This window comes from Galleria mellonella, unplaced genomic scaffold (genome assembly GCF_026898425.1).
Source record: "Galleria mellonella isolate WM207_F2 unplaced genomic scaffold, CSIRO_AGI_GalMel_v1 utg184, whole genome shotgun sequence".
Classification (NCBI taxonomy): Eukaryota; Metazoa; Arthropoda; class Insecta; order Lepidoptera; family Pyralidae; genus Galleria; species Galleria mellonella.
Genome location: NW_026442025.1, coordinates 10636026 through 10663506, shown reverse-complemented (window position 1 = coordinate 10663506; position 27481 = coordinate 10636026).

Here is a 27481-nt window from a genome sequence, read left to right as displayed (position 1 = left end):
TCTTTAAATAATTATCATATCATTTAAGTGAAATTTCTCATATAAATAATTCCAATATTTCCCCTACAGTTATTATAAAATAACAGAAAATTATATAAATTTTCTATAGACTTAGATATAGAATCATAACGTGTATAATCTCCTTTTGTTTGACATCTGTCATATTAATGACGTATTGAATGACGTATTGATGTATTGAATTGAATTTTGATTATCTATCACAACTGTCAACGTAATAAATACTAGCAAGTTTGTTTATTTGTATTTGTTTAATATAATTAAATATAAAATCATCATATATCACCGTAATATACAACTAAATTATCAGTGACATAAATAATCATGGTTTACACCAGAAATAATTAATAGTATCCAGTAATGCTGCAGTTTTATATTCATATCAGTAACCAAGCTTACTTTCAAATTCAAGAATGAACAGAAGATTAGAAGTTTAACATTCTTATTGCAATTGTACTTGCAATAATATATACATACAGTACTAATTATCAAGAACATTCCTCAAATACATGTGTGGTGAAGATATCCCAATATGCTATCTATTTGATTCCTAACCTCTAATGTAAATTTATTAAAGAAGTGAATAATCAGTGTTAGTGTTTGCTTTATTAATATTTAAAGTAATTGTCCTAACTTGATATTAATAAGATCATATCCCCTTGGATACAGCCCAACATATACAACTAACTCGATAATGAAATTTATAAAATACTAATATTATATTTTACTACTTGTATATCCCCATTCTATTCCCATAAATATTCAAAATATGTATATTAAATATAAATCCAATAAAGATTCACTAATTTTAACCCTGTCTGAACTTGTCTAGTCAATATAGCATGAACAAACAACACACATACAAACCTTATCGCCATGACAACTTTCTTCCTAAATATGAGTAAAATAATATAATAAATAACTCACACTTGTCATTTAGTACTAATTTTATACTGTACCTCATACCTAGTTAAGAGTAGCTATAGTCAGAGAATCCTTTAGTACATTTATTACCATTAGGAAATAAATCCACACCTATAATATCAATATAATTAAATATTATTAAAAGCAGTAATATACAAAGAGTTGTTATTGTCAGCTTGCTCACTACAATAAAATCAATATTAAAGTTTATAATAAATCAAGATAAAATATCTATTTAAACAATACAGGCTTGTTTACCATAAACACCCACAGTCACATGAATTTATCTAGTAACACAATTAATAATGTATTAAAAGTACTACATTCACATAATATCACTTGCAACAGTTAAGCTGTCTCTTTGTACATCTGATGTAAAACAAATTCCCACATATAGTCATGGATAATCAAATATAGACTAAGAATCATTAATCTGGTCGACCGAGTAATGGTATAAAAACACTTCACCATGAAGCGTTAAGTATGAACAGATATTCCAAACCAACACTGTAATAGTGTAATAAATACAAATATTTCATCATCATCATCGTCTCAACCATCACCAACCCACGACTGAACACAGGCAATTTCCACCGACTGACACAAGGAACGGCCCCACAATACACATAAAACAGTCACTCCAAACAATGGAGGTAGCCCACACCGCACTTGCATTTACAGGGTCGCCACTCAATAACCCCTCTCTCTCATCAATGGCTGTTTCCCCAGCAATGAGACCAGACCATAGTCACTTTAGTCTATTATCCTCAATAAATAAATACTTTATAATAACTAGATATGAAACTAGTTAGTATTGTAATAGTTCAATAGTTGATTCAATAAGTATTTTCCAAAACTGGACAATTAGAACATTGAATCAAATTGATGAAGTTCTATCAAACGACCATATAATTGGATTTTGTATATGAGTAGAATAACGTAAGTACGTAAATTATATTGATGTAAATTTTGTTCAAATGTGATTGCATTTAACGATATACGCATTACCTAAAGGTATATGGACTCGACTAAATACGTATTTTAATAGTTGTTGAGAAAATATTAAGTATAGACTTTGCCTGTGATCACAGTCAAAAATCTAACTACGTAGTAATAAATGGAACAAGCTCACCGGATTCTCCAGTCTTCTATTGATTAATTTCACACACTTAATCGATAGTGATACACTAAGATCTCAAACCCCTTCATCGAACCAGTCCCTCCTAGATCTATATCCTAGTTATTTTTTTATTTTATTGCGCCATCCCTAAAACACGACTCCCGCGCCATTTTTTTTTTCTTTTTTTTCTTTTTTTACTGCGCAATTCCTAAAAACCGACTCTCGCGCGCCCGCCGATCTGCCGGCTCTCTTTTTTTTTTTCTTTCTTTCTATTCTTTCTCTAATAACGTCATAGATTATGTCACCGAAGGGTAGATACTTCAATAATCAGATTTAGCCTATTATTCGAACTGAACTTTTCTTCAAATTCAATTTAATTATATGTTAACGTATTTTGGTATTTTCTATTAATTTTATTATCGAATTTATAAAACTTTAAAGGCTCTCATAAACCTTATTAAACTGTGTTGTATGCATCCTTTTTACACCTGATGATAAAAGGTAAACTATAATTTGGTTATATATAAAATATAATATATTTTTGTTTAATTTATTTAATTTTCTTGTGACATCTACTACACTTTGGAAACACATCAAAGGAGTTTCCCTTCTGTGTCAATATTTTATATATGGTAACGTCTTCTCTGTATACTATTGTGAACCTTGACTTTAAAGTTTGTTTATATTAAATAGCTCAGCTTTCGCAGCGGTCACCCATAGGAACCCCTGTTTCTTTTCTATGCACTTATATGGTATTAAACCTATTGTACTATAGGCGAACCGTCACATATGTTCAGCAGTGAACAGTTAACGGGTGAATGATGATGATTACAAGAATTCCATAATTTTAAGTTTGACTTTTAGGTGCTACTGTGCAAAAATACATGTAAAGTTTCGACTTATACTGCAGAAATAATTTGTTTAAACTTCAGTAGATGGTACGGAATACAAGGCGGGTTTGCTAAAAGCGTTCTCCCCCGACCTTCGGCAGCTTCTCAAATTCCACGCGCTCTCAGTAAATAAGATATAGGTATATACTAGTTATATATTGTATTGTATTGAAAAATCTTTATTGTACATAATTCATACGGAATAGATCAAAAGATTTATTATACAATGGCGTACTTATCCCATAAAGGGATCTCTTACAGTCAACCTTTAAGAAGCTGAAAGAAAACTATAGAATGTACAAGGGTAATAACCGTACAGCTAAAGATAAACTAAATAATACCCAGTATAAAATTGAATATATAATACAATAAAAATAACTGTATACACTTACATATATAAATATTACAAGTACATACAAGTAATATTGTTTTTTTTTCTATTTATTTGCTGATCACGTTGCGCAATCGATTATTTTTTCTGTTACATCTGTTTACGATCGACATATGGTGTTAAGTCCGCCATTTACACTTTCTAGATGTATTAAAACTTAATCAATAATAAATAAACAACTACAATATGAATAAATACACATCAATAAATACATATAAATACTTAAACAATGAATAATAAATTTACAGAAAATATGTATATAATTTGAAAGAATTTTTTTTATACCACTGAGGTGGCAAACAAGCATACGGCCCAATTGATAGTAAGCAGTTACCGTAGCCTATGAACGCCTTCAATACCAGGTGTAATACACGCGTGTTGCCGACCCTGAAGAAAACTCTTTGATGATTGAATAATATTGTCTTAAACTTAATTATTATATTTCAAAAAATAAAAATTATTGTCTTGCTCTCTTCTACTTATTCTGTCCAACAGGGTTTATAATTAAATCTATTTCAATATTTACTAACTACATTATGGATTGTAATAAGAAGTAAAGTAAATAAATACATATTTAGTTGGTTATTTGATTAGAAATATTTTGTTTAATACCGCTACTACCAGAAGTTGTATAATAATACACATAATTGTATAATAATACACATGCTTACGCACACACATACACACACGCGCACACACACAAACACACACACACACACATGCACGCACTCCCGTACATCCACACACATACGCACGCCCATACAAACACCTACGCATATCCAAAGTTACATTAAATGTCACATATTTAAATTAACCCTGTTCACCGCACCATAACTGTCAAATTTCTAGCTTTGACTTAAATGAGACTGGCTTTGCCTAGTGTGGGTATATGGTTATATTGTATCATTGGCTAATTTTGTTTAAAGAAAAAAAGTTTATTATTAATGATAATAATACCACTGGATCTATCACACAATGCTTTAAATTAAGCAGAAGTACTACTTAAATACATTTTTCTGTTAATAAAATGTGAAATACCATGAAAAATACCTACTGTTATTTTAATAACATTTGGAATTTTTCATGGCATTTTCAAATAAAGCTGACTCTGTAAATAGGTTATTTTCGTCATCCTAAATATGTTGGCATTGTTGAAAGTACCTTGCGTACTCGCAATTGCTAAATCTTGCATTCTCCAACTTCCGAAGTCGCCTTGAATCTCTGTCATTCCGTAAGACATATTTTCTTTTCAATGTACCAAGTTATTTATTGGTGGTTTAATATTGTATTCGAAGCAATAGGATTACCATGGCAAGACAAAAATCCTTTAAAGGATTAAAACAAAAACACATTTTAATATCCCTTTTTGTTCCCTTTTCCCTTTTGTTTTCCAAAATATATGAAATGACCGAAAGCACATTGTCCTTACCAATATCACATACATACATACATGTCTCTCCTGTCTCCCATTAGGGTAGGCAGAAACAATGGAACGCCAATAATTTAGAAAATATTATATATGTGAAAATTTGTTTGTCCGTTATATTTAATGCCTTATATTTTTGATGCCTTACAGCTTAACCAAAAGTAATTAAATTTGATATAGACCTTGAAATGAAGAAGGACATAGGTAAATTATCATCAAGACCAATCATTATATTATTTGGCCACGTGTACTAGTTGGAGGTAAAAACTGTTCTCTATTTTGCCTTACTAATATTAAAAATGTAAAAGATTGACTGATGAAAGATTTAGTGATGTTTTAAGAGGGACGCCTCGACCATTATGTTCTCTTAGTTATTACGACACCCACGTAAAAGGAAGAAAGATTATATATAGCTCATTCTATGTCAAGACCACACGGCGGTATATAATTGTCCTATATCTATATATTTGTTAATGTCTTCTTTTCATTTAAGAGTTTCCTCTTGTCGGTGCAACTAATTCATGCATCTTCCTCCAGTCAGCTCTATCCCAGGCCATATCCCTTATCTCCCTATACGACATGACGCCTAGTGTTTCCTTTATCTGTCCCATGTAGTTAATCCTCGGTCTTCCTCTTCCACTTTTGCCCTCTATCTTTCCTTCTATTATGCTCTTAAAAAAATCGTCATGTCGTATAAGGTGGCCCAGCATTTTGCCTCACTATTCTTTGTTATTGTTAATGGTTGTATAACCATAAATATAATAATATTCGAAATACGTCATCTAAAAGAATATTATGAAAAGGTAAGATTTATTTTTGTTTGTAATAGATAAAGGCAAAAAATATTTAATCAGTTTTAAAAATTCTTACACCTATAGAAAGCGAAATTTATTAGCGAGGAACATGAGTGATTGTACCGCGCAAAGCCGGGGTGCGTCGCTAGTTTCAATATAAAATATAAATAACAAGGAAAACATTTTTTTACTATCAAATCTTCATCATCGTCATCATCAATATTTAAATTGTAATAAATGTAAAAAAGAACTGCATAAACGGCTAGTAAATAAGTGTTACTATTAGTGTCCAGGAATATTTACAAAATATAAAATATTGATACATTGCAAAAGATTGACATTTCTGTATATTACAATAATTATTATATTATTGTATCTTTACAATTAGCGTTTAAAAATTTGACATGTTATTTTTATTATATTATTACATATTAAGGAATTATTTTGTCATAACTATTATTTTGACTGTTGCACGTCAGTTTTATTTTTTTATACAACTTAGAATGGCAAACAAGCTGACGGCCCACCTGATGGAAAGTGGTAACTGTCGCCTATAGACATGAGCAATTCCATGGACATAACATGGAGTATACTGTTTCGCCCATGATACCCCCCATGCGTTGCCATTCCTGAGGACTCAGGTGTTATTCCTCTGTACCCAGTAAATTCACGCCATATTCCACCCTTCAAACCGAAACACAGCCATGCAAATACAACTGCTTCACGGTTGAAACACGAATGGGACAGAGGTAGTCAAGCAATCGACTTTTGTACAAAGTCTCCCTCTGTTGTCAGTAATGATAAAATATGTGAAACCATTGTAATAGTACCATATGACCTTATTGTACCACATTCTTAGCAATAAAATTCATTCATTCATCGTCTATTAGCCGTTAACTATCCACTGTTGAACATAGATCTTACCATAAAAAGGGATTACGGGGGTGTTCTATCAAATCTTAATTTGTGAATAATATAAGGCGATTACTACATGTATTTTCAAAAGCATGCCTTACATTTATGTTGGCTTCAATTAATTATTATAATATCGCAATAACACAACCTTATGTTTGTAATTTCTCCAAAACAAATCCATTCTTAAGCTTTGTGGAATTCTGGTTGTAAGTCGGTTTAATTTCGTCGACCTGAATAAGCCATACATTTATTTCGCAGACATCAAAGTTGTTTGATGTTGATAATAATAATGAATCTCATTTAGACAGGTGCGGTGTTGATAATTAAGATGGCGCGTGAACTTCGCGTCGAGTAGTGTTGACTAATATTCGATTATGAATCATTAAAAATAATCGATTGTATTCCCCTAGAATTGTTTAAATATCGATTGGCCCGTCGATACTATCGATACTAAATATCGAATTAATTGATATTGATGATATAAAAGGTTATTCAGTTTAATAATCAGTCATTGAAATAATTTGCATGTAAATAAACTCGATGTGTAAATAATAAAAACATTTTACAATAAGAAATAAATGAAATAAAATACAAATATTAATTATATGTATATCATATTCCGTGTGGTCCCGGTATAGAATAGGCCACCCCATCCTTTTCTGTGGGTGTCGTAAGAGGCGACTAAGGGAGAATGAGGGATAGACAGCAGCGTTCCTCTTAAAACATCTCTAAAGCCTAACTGCGGTTGTCAATCCGCCTGCCAAGCGTGGCAAATACTGGCAAAACCTACCAAGGGGGAGGCGTATGTTTAGCAGTGGACAGTTAAGGCTGACATGATGATATCATATAATTGACAGTATGTTTTTAGATTTTAATATTTTTTTTACTTATAATTAATAAAGATTATCTTGTATTATCGATTGTTAGATTATTTGTGATTCTAATCGAATTATTGTCGTCTAACCGAAATCGTTACCTACCGTTATTAGCCAACACTAATGTGGAGATGTCGGGCAATTCATACGGAACCATAATGTGACACGCGCGCGACCCATCTTGATTGCTAGTGGTAGGGTTGCCAACTCACGAAGGCACCAACCCGGGAGAATTTTATGTCTAAGAAGTTATTAAAAGAAAATCTGTAATAAATTTTTAAATTCAAATTATTTTGTTTTCGAGCAGTATATGTTTATTATGTTTGTCGAATTTTCACCACAATATCATAAAAATTTTTGCATGAAAAATCGAAGTTTCGTTGTACTTGTAACTCTGATTTTACTAAAGAAATAATTATTCGGTTTCTTTCCGCGCGAATACGCGCTCACATGAGGCATTAGAGACAGGATTGCATTTGCAGTGAATTTACAGTGTATAGCGGAATAACACCTGAGTCCTAAAGAATGACAACGCATGGGTATCATGGGTGAAACATTATACTCTATTATGTACATAGTAATGCTCATGTCTATAAGCGACAGTTACCACTTTCCATCAGGTGGGCCGTCAGCTTGTTGGCCATTATAACTTTCATAAAAACATTTTTTAGAAAAAACGGGGAAATTATGGCATTCCGGGAGGGTTGGCAACCCTATATAGTGGTAATATCTGCTCTCTCGCAAATTCCTTAGTGAAGAAAGTGCCAAAGATTACATTTATATGCCTGTTACTGTGTAGTTTTCCTCCTTTACTTACCTATGGGTACATAGGATTACCTAGTATAATAATATACTATGGAGAGTATACACGGAATTGCCCATGTTAAAAAATTATCACTTGAATGATTTTTTGTTGTAATCTTTTGGTTAAAAAAGAAATTAATGTTAATTACAATTTATTTGCTGAGGGAAGGGATTATTAGTAATGCGGACAACCAGTCCCATTGCTAGCAATGTATCCTATTAGGTCGACCTCCACGTGGTCTCCCCTGGAAACCATCGTGACTGATTTATCGTTGAATTTGTCACGATGGACTAACTGACCTGCCTTTTAATTCTCACTTATCATCGCTCACTTGTGCCCCATCAGTGTATACCGATAGCGCAGGCGGTGTTACCGTTCCATTATCTTCCTTAAAAAAATACAATGTTTTGATGTTTTGTCGCCATAGATTGATTAAGATTTTGCTGTGATATACACATAAAAATATCGTAGTACGCATCGAATACGATCCCGAGTTATCTGCATTTACTGATTCCTTGCAATGCATTTGAGGTCGTCGTTCCATCTAGTATATGCCTGTTTGAGGTCGCCACTCAAGAATATTTTTTCTCCATCGATTTCTGGTTCTTCAAGCTATGTCACCAGTCCATTGCCACTTCACCTTGCTCACCCTTCCGGATACGTCGGTTATTTACGTATAAATAAAGTAAAAATATAAATCCTTCATTCTATGACAAAAGTTTTTGATGTACCAGCAACAATGCCAACAAATTTCCCAAGACGAAAACGTGTACTATAAAAAGCCAATATCTGTGCCGGGTTGCCAGTGAAAGTGCTAGACAATCACAATTACTTTGTCCCTAGGACATTTTACGTTATAATAAACCAGATAGTATAACATCTGGGCCAGATTTAGCAGAGGGAGATTTCGTACAAAAGTCGTTTGATACCTCGTGTCCTACATTTTATTGGGAAATAAAGTTTAAATAAATAAAAAAATCTTGTAATCATCGCTTATACATATGAATAGTTACCAGAGGGAGACTTTGTACAAAAGTCGTTCGTTCAGGCATATAGGTATATAGGTATAGCGCGGGTGGGGTTGCCATTCCATTATCATCCATTTAAAGGAATTCTAATAATTGGCAAATACAGAAATTAATTTTTGTTGCTAATAATTTCTTTACCAATTGAACAATAGATAGAATCTATTTTGATGACGGTCCCATAGTAATTTTTCAACACTGAACTCGAGGCTGCGTGACATTAAGTATCAAAGAAATGTGAGGTTTGTTGCCAAATAGAGACGTCAACCATCTTGGCTGTCTGCCACACGTACCTATTAGTTACATAAATAGATTTAAACGAATATGCTATTGGAATTTATGGGGTATATTTCTTTATTATGGCATCGCTTTCATCTGGGTGAATTCTGTTTATTGTTTTCTATAACTTGAAAGAAGCTGACGGTCGACCTGATGGAAAATATTAACAATCGTTTAAAAAATTTAAAAGTACTATGGATACCATAGATACAGTATCATACTTCTCAAATTATTATTTGAGAAGTATGATACAGGATTTAGTATTGATCAGTATTGTTTATAAGATGATGATGATATTGTTGTTGATAAGATTTGAATTTTTTAAAGGTTGCATATTTATTTATTAATTTATACTATATTTACAATAGCGCATATTGCACCTTTAAAAATATTTTTTTAAATATATAAATACAATAAATATTAATGAGAAGTGATACACTAAATATTAATAAGAAGTGATACAAATATTATTCGAATATTTGTATCTGAAGAATTGTTCGGATTGATACCTGCTGCTAATTTTCACCATCGTACAACTCGCCATAAACTAAAATTTCATCCTAACCATCTAGACGAGTGGCGGTCGTCCACCGTGCGTTTTCAAGGCACTTTCTCCCACGCACAACCACTCTTTGTAATCAACTTCCAGCAGCAGTATTTCCGAACCGATACGACAATATAACCTTCAAGAAAAGAGCATATTCCGTTTTAAAAGGCCGGCAGCACACCTGCAATGCCGTAGGTGTTGTGGGTGACCATGGGTGGCGGTAGTCACTTACCATCAGGTGAGCCACATGCTCGTGTTGTAAAAAAAAAAAGAATTAATACGATCACAGCAATGGGATAAAGCTAGTACGAGTATATATATATTTGTTGTAACAAATAAAGTAAGAACCGAATTTTTCGGGAAGCTCGTTAAGCAGATACTATAAAAATCTGCTTAACGAGCTATATCTTATACATACAAGTTCTTAGTCTTTTATTATGGGAGATTTTGGCGTACCTACTGTAGCTTTATAGCGTCTTTGGGGTTAATGTTATTTACAATATCTTGATTCAGAGTATCCTAGTTATTAGAAGATTTATATTCGAACTTCGTCTTCAATATATAATTATTTTTTATACAACTTAGAACGGCAAACAAGCTGACGGCCCACCTGATGGAAAGTGGTAACCGTCGCCTATGAACATGAACAGTACAATAGACATAACAGAGTATACTGTTTCGCCCATGATATCACCCATGCGTTGCCATTCCTGAGGACTCAGGTGTTATTCCTCTGTACTCAGTAAATTCACGCCATATCCCACCCTTCAAACCTATGATGATGATGTCCTAAGTTAAGATATAATCTATCTTTGTACCAAATTTCGTTCAAATTCGTTCAGTAGTTTTTGCGTGAAAGAATATCAAACATCCGTCCATCCATCCATCGTTACAAATTTTCGCATTTGTTAAATCATATCGTATCGTGTCGTATCGTGTCAAATCGTGTCGTATCGTATCGTATCGTATCGTATCATATTCATTAAATCGAAGAATATTTTTAGCAAGTCGTAAACATTTCTATATCCCGCACATTCCGTTTTTGTTTGTGTTATTGGCATATAAAAGATTGAACGAAACCACAAGAGTGTGGTGATCGTCCATACATATGGGAATTGTGTGAGCAAAGGGTCGCGGTTTGAAATTAAATATTTATGAAGTTGGAGTATTGCAATTTGTTGATATGACAATAACAGGAATTATTGGGAATGAGAGTAGTTAGTGGAAAAAGGTTTATAATATATTTTTTTATTTATTTATTATTTATTGGCCATATTACAAAAAAAAATATCGTGTAGAAAAGGCGGACTTATTACTATATATAGCATTCTCTCCCAGTCAATCTTTGGCAAAACATAAATTGTTCTAGATAAACAATTACACGTACGTATCGATATTGACTTATAAATCACAACACATACAATGGAGAACTAATGCACATTATGATTATATACATACATACATGAATACATTAAACAAATATTGCTACAATGTGATGAAATTTACGTAAAATTGCTAGCAATATGCCCTGTCAGGTCGACCTCCACGCGGTTGCCCTAAGCAACCATCGTGATTAATTGTTGTCGAATTCGATGCAATAGGCCAACTGATCTGGTTTTATCTTCACGCGGGGGGTTTCCATTTTATTACCATCCCTTAAAAAACGTTTTGCTGATATCACGATATAAAATGCTTTTTAAATAAAATTAATTACAAATTGAAACATTCAAACTATCTATTTTTTATATGTTTGTACTAATATTGACTAATACAGCCTAAATGGTCACGTACAACGCGCTTTCATAGATGTTTTCTCCCACAAATACTCAGGTTATGGAATGAGCTCCCTGCCTCTGATGAGGTTATCCCAAGAGACTACAGCATGGGGTTCTTCAAAAAGGGGGTAAAGAGGTTTCTTCAAGGTTAGCAACGCGCGCGTAATACCCCTGGTATTGCAGGCGTTCGTAGGCTACGGTAACCGCTTACCATCAGGTGGGCCGTATGCTTGATTGCCACCTCAGTGGTATAAAAAAATTAAGGAAATTCGCGCGCGCCGACCCTGAAGAAACCTATTTTTCCCCCTTTTGGAGAATCTCATGCTGTAGTCTCTTGGGAATACTTCGACAGGGAGCTCATTCCATAATCGGAGTGTTCGTTAAATTTAAAAATTATAATTTTTCTTCGCAACTATGGAACTAATTAAACTAATAAATGAATAAGTTTGAACTTATTATTATTCTATATTTCTTTATTGTTATATGTTTGTCTGAAATGCTTTTAACTGATTCTGTTATAACTATATATTCTTTGCGTACATCAAATAATCTGGCAGCATTTTTCCTTTGATAAAAATATAAAAAAAAAGTGTAGTGCTATTCATATCGTCTATCGATAGCACAAAGAACTAGCATTATGATGGTGTCCATAGCAACCCGTCTGATGTATAGATACTCTCATGTAGAAATAATAAAAGGAAAAATATATATGCGACAGGAAAATATTTTCCATAAAACCCATAATGGTATTACATTAGTGTTTTCGTAGAAATACAGAATCTCCACAAATATGTTTGTGAGAGAAAGATTGGATAATGTCTGCAGGTGGCGCGTAGGTACTTTTTAACGCTGATTCCAGTGGGAAGTGTAAAGAAAATTCAGTTTAAATTTTTCAACTTCACTCTTTAGAGATTGGATGTCCGAGAAAACTTTGCAGATATTTTTAAATTCAATTCATTTTAAACGGGGGGAAAGGGGTTGTTAGCAATGGAGTTTGACAGCTCCATTGCTAGCAATATGCTCTATCAGGTCAACCTCCACTTGCTTCCCCCTGGAAACCATCGTGGTCAATTCTTGTTGGATTCGTCACGATGGGCTAACTGGCCCGCTTCATCCTCACCTATCATCTTTTACTGGTGCCCCGCCGGTGTATACCGATAGCGCGGGTGGGGTTAACATTTCATTATCACCCATAAAAAATCTATTTTAAACACATGAAAGGTATGTACACGCATAATAATACAACCAATAGAATGTATACTTAAGAGACTTTAATCACTTTTCCGTAGATTTTGTATGTAATTGGAAAGAAAAAAAAAGTATTTGGCATGCGTCAAATACCAATATTAGTTAAAACAACTGCAGTTTAAAATATTTTTATGTATATTTTACGATTTACTCAAGAATCAATTAGTTTTGATTAAGATTTGTTTTGTATAATTTAATTTAAAAAAATTTACAAAAATTTGCTCTATAGATAAACGCTGTGATCTAATTATTGATCTTAAATAATCGATTTATAGAACTAGTATTTTTAATAGAAATGAAATTGGTTTGAATTTTAAATAAATTTATTGGGTAAAATGTATGATAATTTACAAATCCATATATTTTACTTGAAAGAATGACGTCGTTTTAAGGTCACTTCAAAATTAGTAATAAATTACGTATTTTTAGAATCGAGCCGTCAGCTGTAACCGTGAGATTCAGAATAAGTATTATTATGAAGCTGAAGTCTTCGAATTAAACTGTTAAATTAAATCATTCCAAGAAATCATTGTTAAGACTCAGCTCTTTAAGTATTAAGTATGTATTCAATTAGGTATATATGTAATGACACATATATATAATCGGAGGAAAGGCATGTACTCTCACTGAATAAAGAAGGAATGTTCTGGAATAAGGGGGAACATCACTATGCATAGGTATAACTGAAATTTCAAATTGAAGTCGCAGGTAACTAGTTAGATGTAATTGCAAAGACGCCGCCATCTTGGAAAATATTGCATCGCGTAAAAGATTTGTCGTGCAAATGAATCGTGTTACGAGTACAATTATTTGCCACGTCACTACGTGGATTTTGTTACAGACAGAAGACAAGCAGTGTTTCGATTCAAATTAAATAAATTTAGTTCTTTAATGCATCAAAAAAAAAAACATACAATTAGAAAATTCAACTAAAATACAGTAGCATAAAGTACAGATTAAAGTACAAGCATTCTAATTTGCATAAAAAATCTGTCAATTATTATGCATAAAAAATTAAAACGAGCAAAACTGTAGTTTATTAGTACAAGTTACCACTTATTAATAAAAATGCGGTTAAAAAAGCGAAGCTTAAACTTGGTTACCATTATCATCCCATTAGCCGTTAACTGTCTAGTGCTGAACATAGACTTCTCCCTATTGGGGGGTTTTGCTAATAGTTGCCATTCTTGGCAGGTGGGTTGGCAACCGCAGTTCGGCTTTTGATTATGTTTTGAGCTATAATTTTTTTTAAAGAATTGATAACAGCAAAAACGTTAATAGCGCCTCTCATGCAGTGGTAACTATTACCTATAGACAAGAACTTATTGGACATCGTAGAATACTCCCCTCACCTTCGCACCTTGTAATTTCACTGTCACATCCCACCCTTCAAACCGAAACAGCCATGCGTCGATAAGAATCTTTAGAGACATTAAAGGAGATGTGTCAAATATAACGTGAAGCTTCATAACCTTTTAGGCAATACCTACCTACAGTTAGTTAGCTGTCTATAGTCACATCGGAATATGTGTCGCTAGTTTAGGCTGTGGTTTTATTAGTTACCAGAGCGATTTTAATGTCTGTGATACTTTTGTTTTATATTTTATTTGTGATCCTTGATTTTGAATGGCACATTGTTTACCTACTATTTCGATGTCAAACATGTCGACACATGTAGGTGTACCGATCTTCTGAGCCAGGGCCTCTAGACAAATGGCAAGCGAATTCGTCGATGGAATCTTCGTGTTGCAATGCTACATTAATCAGTGTTTCCATACATAAAATTTACATTATTAGTTAATGGTTTTACAATAAAAAATATTCTATGTTAAGAAATAATATTGGATCTTAACACACAGTATAAAATAAAGACCCTGCTGTGTCAGTCAATTTGTCTGTTTGTACGTATTTATTTTAGTTATGTTTACGTCTGCAATTTTATGTGCCATTTCGTGTGCGTTGCCTTCCCTGAAGAAACCTCTTTACTTCTTTTTTTTATGTAGTCTCTCTCTAGATATATGTCTCCCTTCTACCTCTATTTCATTTACCAATAACTTCCCCCCATGATCTGCGGTTAGGTGGAGCAACATACTTAATGTGAGCCAAAGATCGTTCTCAATAACGTACGCGACTGTAGTCGACTGACTGTGACGATATTGATTACTAACTAAAGTATTAACTTTATAGTAACTATTATTACTATTAACTTTTTTTTTACAACAAACGAGCATGCGGCTTTCCTGATGGTAAGTGACTACCGCCGCCCATGATCACCCACAACACCAGCGGCATTGCAGGTGTGCTGCCGGCCTTTTAAAAAGGAATATACTCTTTTCTTGAAGGTTATGTTGTCGTATCGGTTCGGAAGTACTGCTGCTGGAAGTTGATTCCAAAGAATGGTTGTGCGTGGGAGAAAGTGCCTTGAGAAATAGATAGAAACCTCTTTACCCCCTTGTTACTTAATAACTTATTAATTTCTATATTAATGAACCTTGATTAATTAAACGCTCCACTGTTATTACTTTAGTAGCGAGCCGTCTGAGCAGTTATTGAAAATGTTACCTTCAGTTATGAGGGTCACAATTTGAATAACAAAGTCCGCCAATGTCACTTCAGAGGTTACATCGTGAAATCGAGATAGTATTATTAGTATTTTCCACTTTAGAAGGAAAGTGGCTTTCACTTCGGCTGTATCTTTGTCCGATCTCGAAATGAGGAGATTCATAATTTGTTTGTTTTTTTAAAGTAAATATACTTGTTAATCACATGCTCATGTTTAAACGTCAGAAATGAATATTATTATTCATGGTATTGTTCAAATCTATAAGTGACGGTTACCACTTCCCATCAGATGGGCCGTCGGTTTGTTCGCCATTCTAAGTTGCATAATAAAGAATAAAAGAAAATAAAGCATTTAAATAAAGTTCATACACGAATTCTCTTATTAAAAAAAATATATAAAAAAGCTTTTATTTTAGTTAATATGCGTAAAAATGCGGAGTGAAACTATTTAGTTACTGTAATTGGTATAGAAAGAAGGTTAAATTCTTTTATATACTATTACATGTCTACCAAATTTTGTGACAGTTGGTTTAAGTCATCAAGGAAGGGAACAAACAAATTAACAATTGTATTATTTATTTGAAAAATCTATTATGTTACGATCCTGAGCCATCTGCATCCTCTGATGCACTACAATGCATTTGAGGTCATAAGTCCACTTAGTGGGGAGTCCTCCCACACTGCGTTTGCTCATACGGGATCGCCACTCAATTTTGTAAATACTTATTATTATTGTTTTAATTTCTGTTTAGCACTACTGCTGCTCACTCACTACTTCCTACGCTACTATGTGACGTTGACTGGAAGAGATCTTTTTTTTTGAGGTAAGTTCGCCTTTGTTTACATTGCTTCTAATAAATAATAATAAATTTATCGCAATTTTTTACAAACATACAGAAATTATATTGTACATATATTAATGAATAAATACATTGTGCAGTATTCGTATGCCTGGCAATAGGTACAAACTCTGATTTTGCTGGACTGATGTTCGTTCAGCGCTGATTTTCAATTTGCACCTACACGGGGCACCCTTTCCTTATCAAATATTTATATATACTGATGTAGATGTTACACAAAAAGTGAAAAAAAAAACAAATAAATAGGTAAAAATATAATGAATAAAAGAAAAAAAAAAACAGAACAAAAATCCAGTGTACCAACAAATTAATGACAAGAAAAATACTTAAAAAGTTATATACAATTTGCAAGTACACTACATTCTATGATGGGAGCCAGCTCCACGATCCGAAGGTTGCTTCTGCATAAGTAAGATCCTTTTCTTTATTATTTTTTTAAAATGTAATGGCGTTAATGGTTGGTGTAAGCGTGGAGGCAGGTCGTTCCACATTTTTACGGCTGTAAATTTATTATTACTGTATAATAGTTATTATTAAAAATATACTATGTGTATACCAAATTTCATGACAATCGATTGAGCCGTTAAGACGCCTAGAGGCAACAAACAAACAAACTTTAAAGTTATACATTTATTAATATCAGTAAAGCCCAAAGATTCGCAGCAGTTGAATGATTGTTTATTATGTTGTAACTTCCCCAGTTACGAACTCCATTAACAATTTAATTGAAAATAAATCACTTGTTTAAACAAATTTCCAGAGAGCAGCGTTTTGTAATGGAATTAACAAATTCCAAGTCCGCCCCCTTTAGCGTATTCTTGTCCATTAATTATTCATTTACACAGAAAGATAACCTTCCAGTGAAATTGTTTACAACCCCTTAACATTTTCGGCTGTGCCCTTATGGTTACTGGCGGCGAAGGATTTACACCGCCATTGAAAATACAACTTAATTATATTTATATAGATTACAGGATTGCAAATATTTGCGAAATTTCATTAATTAAATACTATAAATAACTCATATTTACCGATATTATAAATGTTAAAGTGAATTCTGTTTTCTTCTTGTCGCCTCTAAGTGGCTTATATCTGTTTGTATTGATGGCGTATGCAGAAAGGGCGTCACAGTGTATTATTCTATGATGCCTACGGTGTTGTTCATGTTACGGGGTTTTAAATGATGAGATTCAGTTGGCCCATATTCGTACTTATTAAATCATCAGAAAATAACGACGAGTAATCAGTATGTGACCAGGTGGAGTTCGACTTGTATGTTTTATATTTTTTTTAAAGGATGATAATGGAATAGTAACTCTACTTGCGCTTAAGGTTTTTCACTTATGATCGTAGGCATTTTCACCTACGATCATAGGCGAAAATGAAAAGGCAGGTCAGTTATCTTATCGTGATGAATACACCTGTACCCCTGTAATTCACAGTAGTTCCCAGGGGGCCTACGTGGAGGTCGACCTGACAGGGCATATTGCTAGCATTGGGACTGGTAATCCGCATTACTAGCAAGCTCCACCGACAAGAGCACAGCTCTTAAATAGAAAAATGCGATGCCAAAACAGTTGCAGTGACCGAAAATGATCAGAAGTCATTCAACATATTGAGCAATGGATTTATATAATGGAGTGAAGTCATACAACATTATTTATTAAAACAATGTGACACATAGACAGACATACAGACATAGACAGTAGCTATGACACAACTAAAGATAAAATTTTGGCACCTTAGTACGCGAATATCAAATTTATTACTAGACCTGGCATTTATGTTTCTTTGACGTAGACTTTTATACAAATTAGGCCAGCTATTCACAGAACTTTATTTTCGTCTAGACACTTATTTCCAGTGCGGCGCTTGAAAATATTTCTACTTGAATTTGGCAGAAAATAAAATAGTAACGATTTTTATGATAAAACTAGCTTTTATCCGTGACTTCGTCTGCATTTTAAGGATATTATTTTCCTATTGACCGTGATAAAAAGTAGCCTACATACTTCTCCATCCTATATAGTAAATGTAAACAAAATTTCATAGGTTAATCTTCTAACGTTCTATAAAATAACAAACAAATTCATTTTCTCATTTATAAAATTAACCAGGATTGAAGGAGTAAGGTTTGTAATTTGCCTAATTCTTTTTTAATTATAGCAGTTATTGTAAAACAATATAATCGTCATCAAGGCAGTGTAGGACGACCCCCCACAAGATGGAGTGACGACCTCAAATGCATTGCAGACAGCCAATGGATGCAGGTGGCTCAGGACTGTTCCTTTGTTTTTGGAGGAGGCCTATGTCCAGCAGTGGACTGATAATGGCTGAAATGGTGATGATGATTATAATCATCATTATTCAATCAGCCATTAACTGTTCACTGCTGAACATAAGCCTCCCTCTTGGAGGGTTTTACCAGTAGGTTTAAGACAGACACTGTTGCCCATCCCTCGCCCATATAGTTTCCTTAGTCGCCTCCTACAACACCCACGTGAAAGGAATTGGTGGCCCATTCTAGGCCAATAATACACGGTATTACCCATTAAATCATCGAAATGAAAATAACAACCGCAATTTTTCAAATAAATCCTCGCAGGTCCTAAAATTCTAACAAAAGAAAATTAAATTTCAATGGTCGAACTTCGATAAGCCAGTATTATTTTAAGAAAAACTTGAAATCGTAATAAAGTTTGTTTAAGAAGTTTAGATTGAGTACCTGATTAGATTGCGTCATAAATATTATGTATTATATACATAAAGGATCTATCTATAATTTTTTTATATGACTAGCTGTAACCTTTAGCTTTGTTCGTTTGAATCAAGCTTAACCACATTTAGAGCTAACTTAATTTCGTTAAGCTTTACTCGCTTAACTTAGCGGACATCCAACAATGCTAAGGAAAGTCATGCAATGTGATTTGGGTTAATACTGAAAACTAAGTACTAAAGAAGTTGCCGTGTGGTCCTAGCGTAGAATAGGCCTCCCTTTCCTTTCCCACGGGTGTCGTAAGAGGCGAATAAGTTGTGATTATTTTTTATAATAATTTATATTTATAATAAGTTTACTATTGTAATCTTTTGGAGGAAACAATAAAGAGTATTTATTTATTTTTTCATTAGTACAAATATGTGTACATGGCGGACTTAATGCTAAAAGCATTCTCTCCCAGTCAACCATAGGGAAGTGTCAGAATACTCGAATGCGGTACTACAAATTATTGATATACATACATACTAAAATTACATATATAAATCAATAAATAAATATGAATAACAAATATACTTACACATATATGATATATACTATATTATACACGAATTTGGGAATAATATAAAGCACTTACTGCTCGGATAAAGTATCTATCTTAATGGTCGAGGGATGGCCAACAGCTTACCCCTCCCCCTCTCTCCTTATGAGGAAAGTCTATGTTCAGCAGTGGATAGTTAACGGCTGATATGGTGATGATGATGAAGTACTGAAGAACAACACAGTAACGAGAATACTATGAGCAGTGTTTTCTATTCACCCCCGTATAAAAAGAGATAAGTTAACTGATATTTTCATAGCTTTAGTTGATAAGCAACTTTTTATTATTTAACAAACAAACTTAATTTCTTAGGTCGGAAGAAAGGGATGGACTAATCATTGATATATATATATATATATATATATATATATATATATATATATATATATATATATATATATATATATATATATATATATATATATATATATATATATATATATATATATATATATATATATATATATATATATATATATATATATATATATATATATATATATATATATATATATGTGTGTGTGTATATATATATATATATATATATATAACACAGGGGGCAACCGAACATGCGGCTCACCTGATTGTAAGTGACTACCGCCGCCCATAATCGCCCACAACACCAACGGCGTATTTGGTGTGCTGCCGGCCTTTTAAAAAGGAATATATTCTTTTCTTGAAGGTTATTTTCCATCTACTCTGAAACATATCTCTCCCCATAGGCGTAATTGGAGGTAACATACCTCTATCTCATTTATCATTTCTCACTGGTGCCCTGTCACCGTATACCGATAGCGGAGGCGGAGTTACTGGAGTACCATAACATTTTTACCTATGTAAGAAAGACTCTGTTTTCCGCACTTAGCCTCTCATTTGGGCCGTTGTGCGTCATTTTTACCTATATAAAAAAGAATATATATGTATCTTAGTTCACTTAATTCATTTAACCTACCTACTTAATCGCTTTGATCTTAGCTCAGCTCCGTAATTCACAGTACGAGTATAAATTGAATTAAGCGAATTTGCCTGCAACTAAGTGTGCTAATTTATACCAAACCTTCACCTCCTTCTTAACCAACGCTTTTGCATTGAACCATCATATAGCATCACATTCACCGAGTGTGTCTCGCCATAGAATGGGCCACCCCTTCCTTTCCCATGAGTGTCGTAAGCGGCGACTAAGGGAGGACGAGGAATGGGCAGCAGTGTCTCTCTTAAAACATCTTTAAAGGCCTAACTGCGGATTCCAACCCGCTTGCCAAGTGTGGCAACTACTAGCAAATTTTTCCCCTTATGGGGAAGGCTTTTGTCCATCAGTGGACAGTTACTGAAATAATAAAAATAACATCACATACGGTACCCAAACCCAGAACCATTACTTTATCCCTTTTCATCCAACATATCCTCAACCATAGCCCATTCTGATACAATATCCATCCATATTGATCCTCTACTACAATTCCTCCTAAATCCTTCCTCTAATCATGAATCAATCCCAGACATGATGAATCCACTATCTGTTGTCCAACCTATAGATCTCACCCATATCTGATGTACCCTGACGACTGCGAGCGTGTTCCATTAGCGCATCCCTTTCGCCTTTGGAAACTTCAACCATAAAAAAGTGTGCTAAGTTTTATTTACCATAGCTACGAGTATTAGTGCGATTTATGCTTTAAAAGTATTCTACGTGCCAACTGAGGATATAATTTATACTCATAAAATTTTTTTTTTTTTTTTTACAACACAGGGGGCGAACGAGCATTTGTTCTGACTAACTTATCAACAGTTGGCTAGAAAACTGAAATTTGGAATATTGGTTTATTTTATATATAAGCATCTGCTAAGAAAGGAGTTTTGAAATTACAATAAAAAAAACATGCATGCAAAGCCGCAGACAATATATATATATATATTTTTTACAACGCAGGTGGCAAACGAGCATGCGGCTCACCTGATGGTAAGTGATTACCGCCGCCCATGATCACCCACAACACCAGCGGCATTGCAGGTGTGCTGCCGGCCTTTTAAAAAGGAATATACATATATCATTATATATATAATGATATAATTATATATACAAAGTAATACAAAGAAAAGCAACTTAGTATTTCCGTTATCATTTAATAATAACCTAAAATAAAAAAAAAAAGAAGAACAAATTTTATGATTTTAGCATCCCTTTTATATTTAATACATACAAAAACTTACGTCGGATTCCCATCGGGTAGCGAATTCCCTGAAGTTAGGATATTTTTTTGAATAAATTAATAAAAAGTACATTATCTATATTAAAATGTAACTTTAAGTATATGGGTAAATATTGGCATGATTTAGGTACACCAAAACCGGATTATAATAAAAAAGTACCAGAGGGAGACCTTGTACAAAAGTCGATTGCTTGGGTACCTCTGTCTCATTCGTGCTTCAACCGTAAAGCAATTGTGTTTGCATGGCTGTGTTTCGGTTTGAAGGATGGGATATGGCGTGAATTTACAGGGTATAGAGGAATAACACCTGAGCCCTCAGGAATGGCAACGCATGCGGGGTATCATGGGCGAAACAGTATACTCTGTTATGTCCGTGGTACTGCTCATGTCTATAGGCGACGGTTACCACTTTCCATCAGGTGGGCCGTCAGCTTATTTACTATTCTAAGTTGAATAAAAAAAATGAGTGAACTCCAACTCTATGGTGAGAGGTATGATGGTAAAAGGGTGATAGTAGACAGATAATATAAACCTATACTGGTAGTAAGGGGCTTTCATGGCATTAGCGTAATTGAAATAAAAAATAAGCTATTTTCTTATTTTATGTAAATCTTTTTTTCCTGACCTTATCCCAATTATTATTTGGGGTCGGCGTAATATTTTTTTTCTTTTCCATTCTTCTCAACTCGCAGTTATTTCCGTATTCACTCCCATTCTGGCCATATCATTTTTCACACAGTCCATCCATGTCTTTCTAGGTCTTCCTCTACCCTTATTCGTTCTTAATACATTCCTTAAAACATGCTCCTCATAATTTTTTGTAAATTAAAATTATATAAATCGTTACTCACTTTTATTAAACAAAAGGTAAAATAAGAGCGAATTGTAAAGTTATGCAAAGTTGAGAGCTTGTTTAAAACTCAACTGTTTCATTGTAATTTTGGTGTGAAGCTAATCTAAGTCTAAGAAGTGGAATGTTAAATTACTGTTACATTATTTGTGTAAGAATACGGAATGAGATGTCATTGATTCATTTATTAATTACCTACGAGGTCGCGTGCTCGAGATATATTGATGGACCAGGATCCTAATTGCCCATCAGCTGTTATCTGTCCATTGCTGAATATAGGACTCCAACCTTTATGCGCGTTTTAACAATAATTGCCACGCTTGTCAACCTATCTGTGACAGAGGGGGGAAAGGGATTGTTAGTAATGGAGACTGAGAACCTACCTAGTTGGGTATATTGTTAGCAATGCTAGCAATATACCCAACCAGGTCGACCTCCTCGCGGTTCTCCCTGGAAACTATCATAGTTAATTCCTGATGAATTCATCATGATGGGCTAACTGACCTATTTACATTCTCATCTATCACCCTTCACTGGTGCTTCGCCAGCGTATCCCGTTAGCGCAGGCGGGGTTACCATACCATTTTCACTCATAAAAAAAAAACCATCTGTGACAAGCACAGTTAAGTATTGGTCATGTTTTAAGATGGACGCTGCTGTTCATCCCTCGGCCATAAGTTCCTTTAGTTATCTCTTACAACATCCACGGGAAAGGAAGAGGTGGACCATTCTATGCCGGGACCACACGAGATAGACCAGTATACTCGTATTGTTGTTTTTTTCCATCCCAAATGCTACGTGTATACCAAATTTCATAATGATTGGTTGAACCGTTATGGTGGTATGAGGTAATAAAGAAATTAACTCACATTCTTTACTTATTATTTGTTTTACTTATTATTTTTATTGTAATTACCATAAATATTGAGGCTTATGTCCAGCAGTGGACGGATAATGGCTGAAATGATGATGATGATGATGATAATGATAATAAGTTTACTATTGTCATTTTTTTTATACAACTTAGAATGGCAAACAAGCTGACGGCCCACCTGATGGAAAGTGGTAACCGTTGTCTATAGACATGAGCAGTACCATGGGCACAACTGAGTAAACTATTTCGCCCATGATACCCCCCATGCGTTGCCATTCCTGAGGACTCAGGTGTTATTCCTCTGTAACCTGTAAATTCACGCCATATCCCACCCTTCAAACTGAAACACAGCCATGCAAACACAACTGCTTTACGGTTGAAACTCGAATGGGACAGAGGTACCCAAGCAAACGACTTTTGTACAAAGTCTCCCTCTGGTAAATAAGTAGTAAATAAGTAATTTTTGAGTATCTATCTATCTATTTATAATTTGTCGATAGGCAATGCCTGGAAACAAAAGTAATGGATTCAATTAAAGTTGTTTTGCTTACAAATCTCTAGGGATCGGGCGAGGATCAAAACAATCTGATTGCTTAGTTGGTCCAGTGAGTTTGCTGATTGTTAATCACTATGGCATCCAAGGGCTACCCCTCGGAGATTGTCCTAATAGGACACTAGCAATGGGGTTATTAGTCCCCATTATTAAAATTCCCTTTTGCATTAAAATTCAGCAATTTACAGATTAATATATTTTTTAAAAGCGCCCGATTGAAACAAAATAAGCTGTTTTTGTCGAGCATTTGTAAAGAGGCCCTCCTTACCTTATCTAGATCAGAGGTTCCTAAACTTTAAAGATAACAGAGCGCCCAATTTTATAAAACCTACCTTTCATTTCAGAAACCTTTCATTTTACAAAGCCCCATTTTCATTTTATAAAACCCCATAAAATATAAAAGTATTTGTTTACAAATTAAAAACAGTAATTTAAATAAGAACAAAAACTTTTATTAGAAATATTTTAAAAGTTAAGTATTTTGTAATTTTCTAACTTTTAATGTAAAGAATGAAATTGTGTCACTGTATAAATGATTTTGGCGGAACCCTTGTAACTTTTTTACTCCTAGGTTCCATGCAACCCACTTTAGGAATCGCTGATCTAGAAATTGATTTATGCTTATCCGTTAATTGTGCTCTTTTGCTACTTACGCAATAATAATGAAGATAGATGTAATCATAGTCTTTTATAAAAATCCATCAATTTGGTTATATTACATATTGCTTTTTTGACAGTCGGATGTAAGAAACATCTTTATTACATCCAGAAATAAAAAAAATAAACGATTACTCCAACTAATAGCTGTCTCACGTGAAGCAACACTATTAAGGAAAAAAAGAATCAGTCAAGTGCGAGTTGAATTGAGACATCGACGGTTCCCTATATGAAATATACATTAAACAGTATTGTTAATAACAGGAATTAATTGTTAGCAATATACCCTGTCAGGTCGACCTCCTCGCTGTTTCCACTGGAATCTATCGTTTTCTATTCCAAGTGAATTCATCACGATAGGCTAGTTGACCTGCCTTTTCATTCTCACCTATCATCCCTCCCTGGTATTCTGCCAGCGTATACCGTAAGTGCAGGCCGGGTGACCATTCCATTATCAATAATATTGCTGAAATGAAATGAATAATTATTTGCCAAAACAATTTTACATGGATGATTAATTGTTCGAATTACACACTAGGCGTGCAAGCCTATATCGTGTAATTTAGTGTAAGTATAGTGCTGTAATAGTCAGATGGGCGGACAGAGTCGTCACTTAAGAGCTCCCTTATACCATTTTAGTACGGTACCCCAAAAAAATAAAAATATCCACACATGTTTCGGAAAAGGAACTCATAGTATTTTCTTTTCTGAAATAAGTAAACCGAATAAAATACAATTTCACACTGTCTCTACGTATTTCATTCTACGTACACGTTTCACAGCGACAGTAAAAGAAATGGTTCAGCTCTGTTCGTGGGTGCTTCGTGGACATTTGTTTGTGTAATAAAAGTTTTTAACTGACGCTCTCTACGAATTTTCGTTATGCTATTTCTTTCCGCATTAGGTATGCATACAAAATATTTTGTGACAAGTTGTTTTTCCAAATAAATATAATATATAAGACGCGGAAAAAGTTTGCGCGATTTGGAAAATGTTTACGCATTTCCCATTACGTATTTGCCATTTTGCAAAGCAATGTGGCCACTACTGCATCACGAAGGTCGTCCAATAGTAATAATGATAAATTAGCAGGAAATTCCCCTATTCACAGCAAAATTAAAGTTTTTATATTCTCTTTAGTACAAACTAGACTAAATATTTTTTTTTACAACACAGGGGGCAAACGAGCCTGCGGCTCACCTGGTGGTAAGTGACTGCCGCTGCCCATGATCACCAACAACACTAACGGCATTGCAGGTCCTTTTTATATGTACTAGTATGGTATAGTGGGGAGGAAAGGGCTTAATAGTAATGGGGTTTAATTCCCCCATAACTAGCAATACATCCTATCAGGTCGACCTCCACGAGGTTCTCCCTAAAAACTCTCGTAGTTAGTCGAACTCGTCACGATGGGCTAACGTATCTGCTTTGGTCGTCACCCTCGTATGCGTGAGGCGTGGTTACCATTTTATTGCATCTATTTAAAACAAATTATGGTTAGCTGTATATCATAGATATGGCACGATTTTACCGTCACGGTATAATCGAACAGCAAAATGTATACAATTGTATGAAGATGCTTTTTTATGATACTTGTAATGGCAAACCAGCTGATGGCCCACCTGATGGATAGTAGTAATCGTCGTTTGTAGATACGAGGTGCACCATGTCGATCGCGAAATAAACTGTGATATTCATGGCACCATTTAAGCATTACTATTCCTGATTCTTGAGGATTATGGTGTTTTAAATGGGAGCCGTTGGAATGTTAACTCTGCTTGTATTATACGTTGGCGGAGCACTAGTGAAAGATGATAGGTGAGGACGAAAACAGGTCATTTAGCTCATTATAATGAATTCAAGAATTGACAGCGATAGTTTTCGGGGAGAAATGCGTGGAGGTCATCCTGAATATACCCTATATTGTTAGCAATGGCAATGTTAGACTTCATTACTAACTTACATAATTAATTTTTTTTTCTCCCTAAAATTATGGTGTTATGCCTCTGTACTTTGTAATTTCACAGCCTTAGCTCAAATTTCAAACCAAATGTGCAGGTGCTTCATGGTAGAAACATGAGTCAGAGGTACCCAAGCAGATAACTTTCATACAAAGTCTTCCCCTGATAATTTTTTAGTAGTTTTTGATATTTCCCTATGTTATCGGGGCAGTATATGGAATTTTGAAAGAATTTATATACAATTGCATATATTTTACTCACTTATTATACCGCAACGATAAAATCGATAGATGACGTACCATGCCAAGGTAAATTATTTATTTATTCATTTGTTACGTTGCTACGTTGCCATTAAATTATAAAAGGGCTTTAGGTACTTGCTATTACATTTCTAAGTGAAATCAGCGGGCAATTGTTTTCAGCAGCTCCCGTGGGAGGCCACCTATTGTTGTGTGAGTGACAGAGGAGCGAACACAATACGTGTCTCAAATGTCAACATTGTACGCACACGAGATGACGTGTTAAATTGACAGTCGCTGCTCTGAATGACGATGCTTAGGTATTGTATTAAGAGTTAGACTATTTATTTTATTTACTAGGTTACC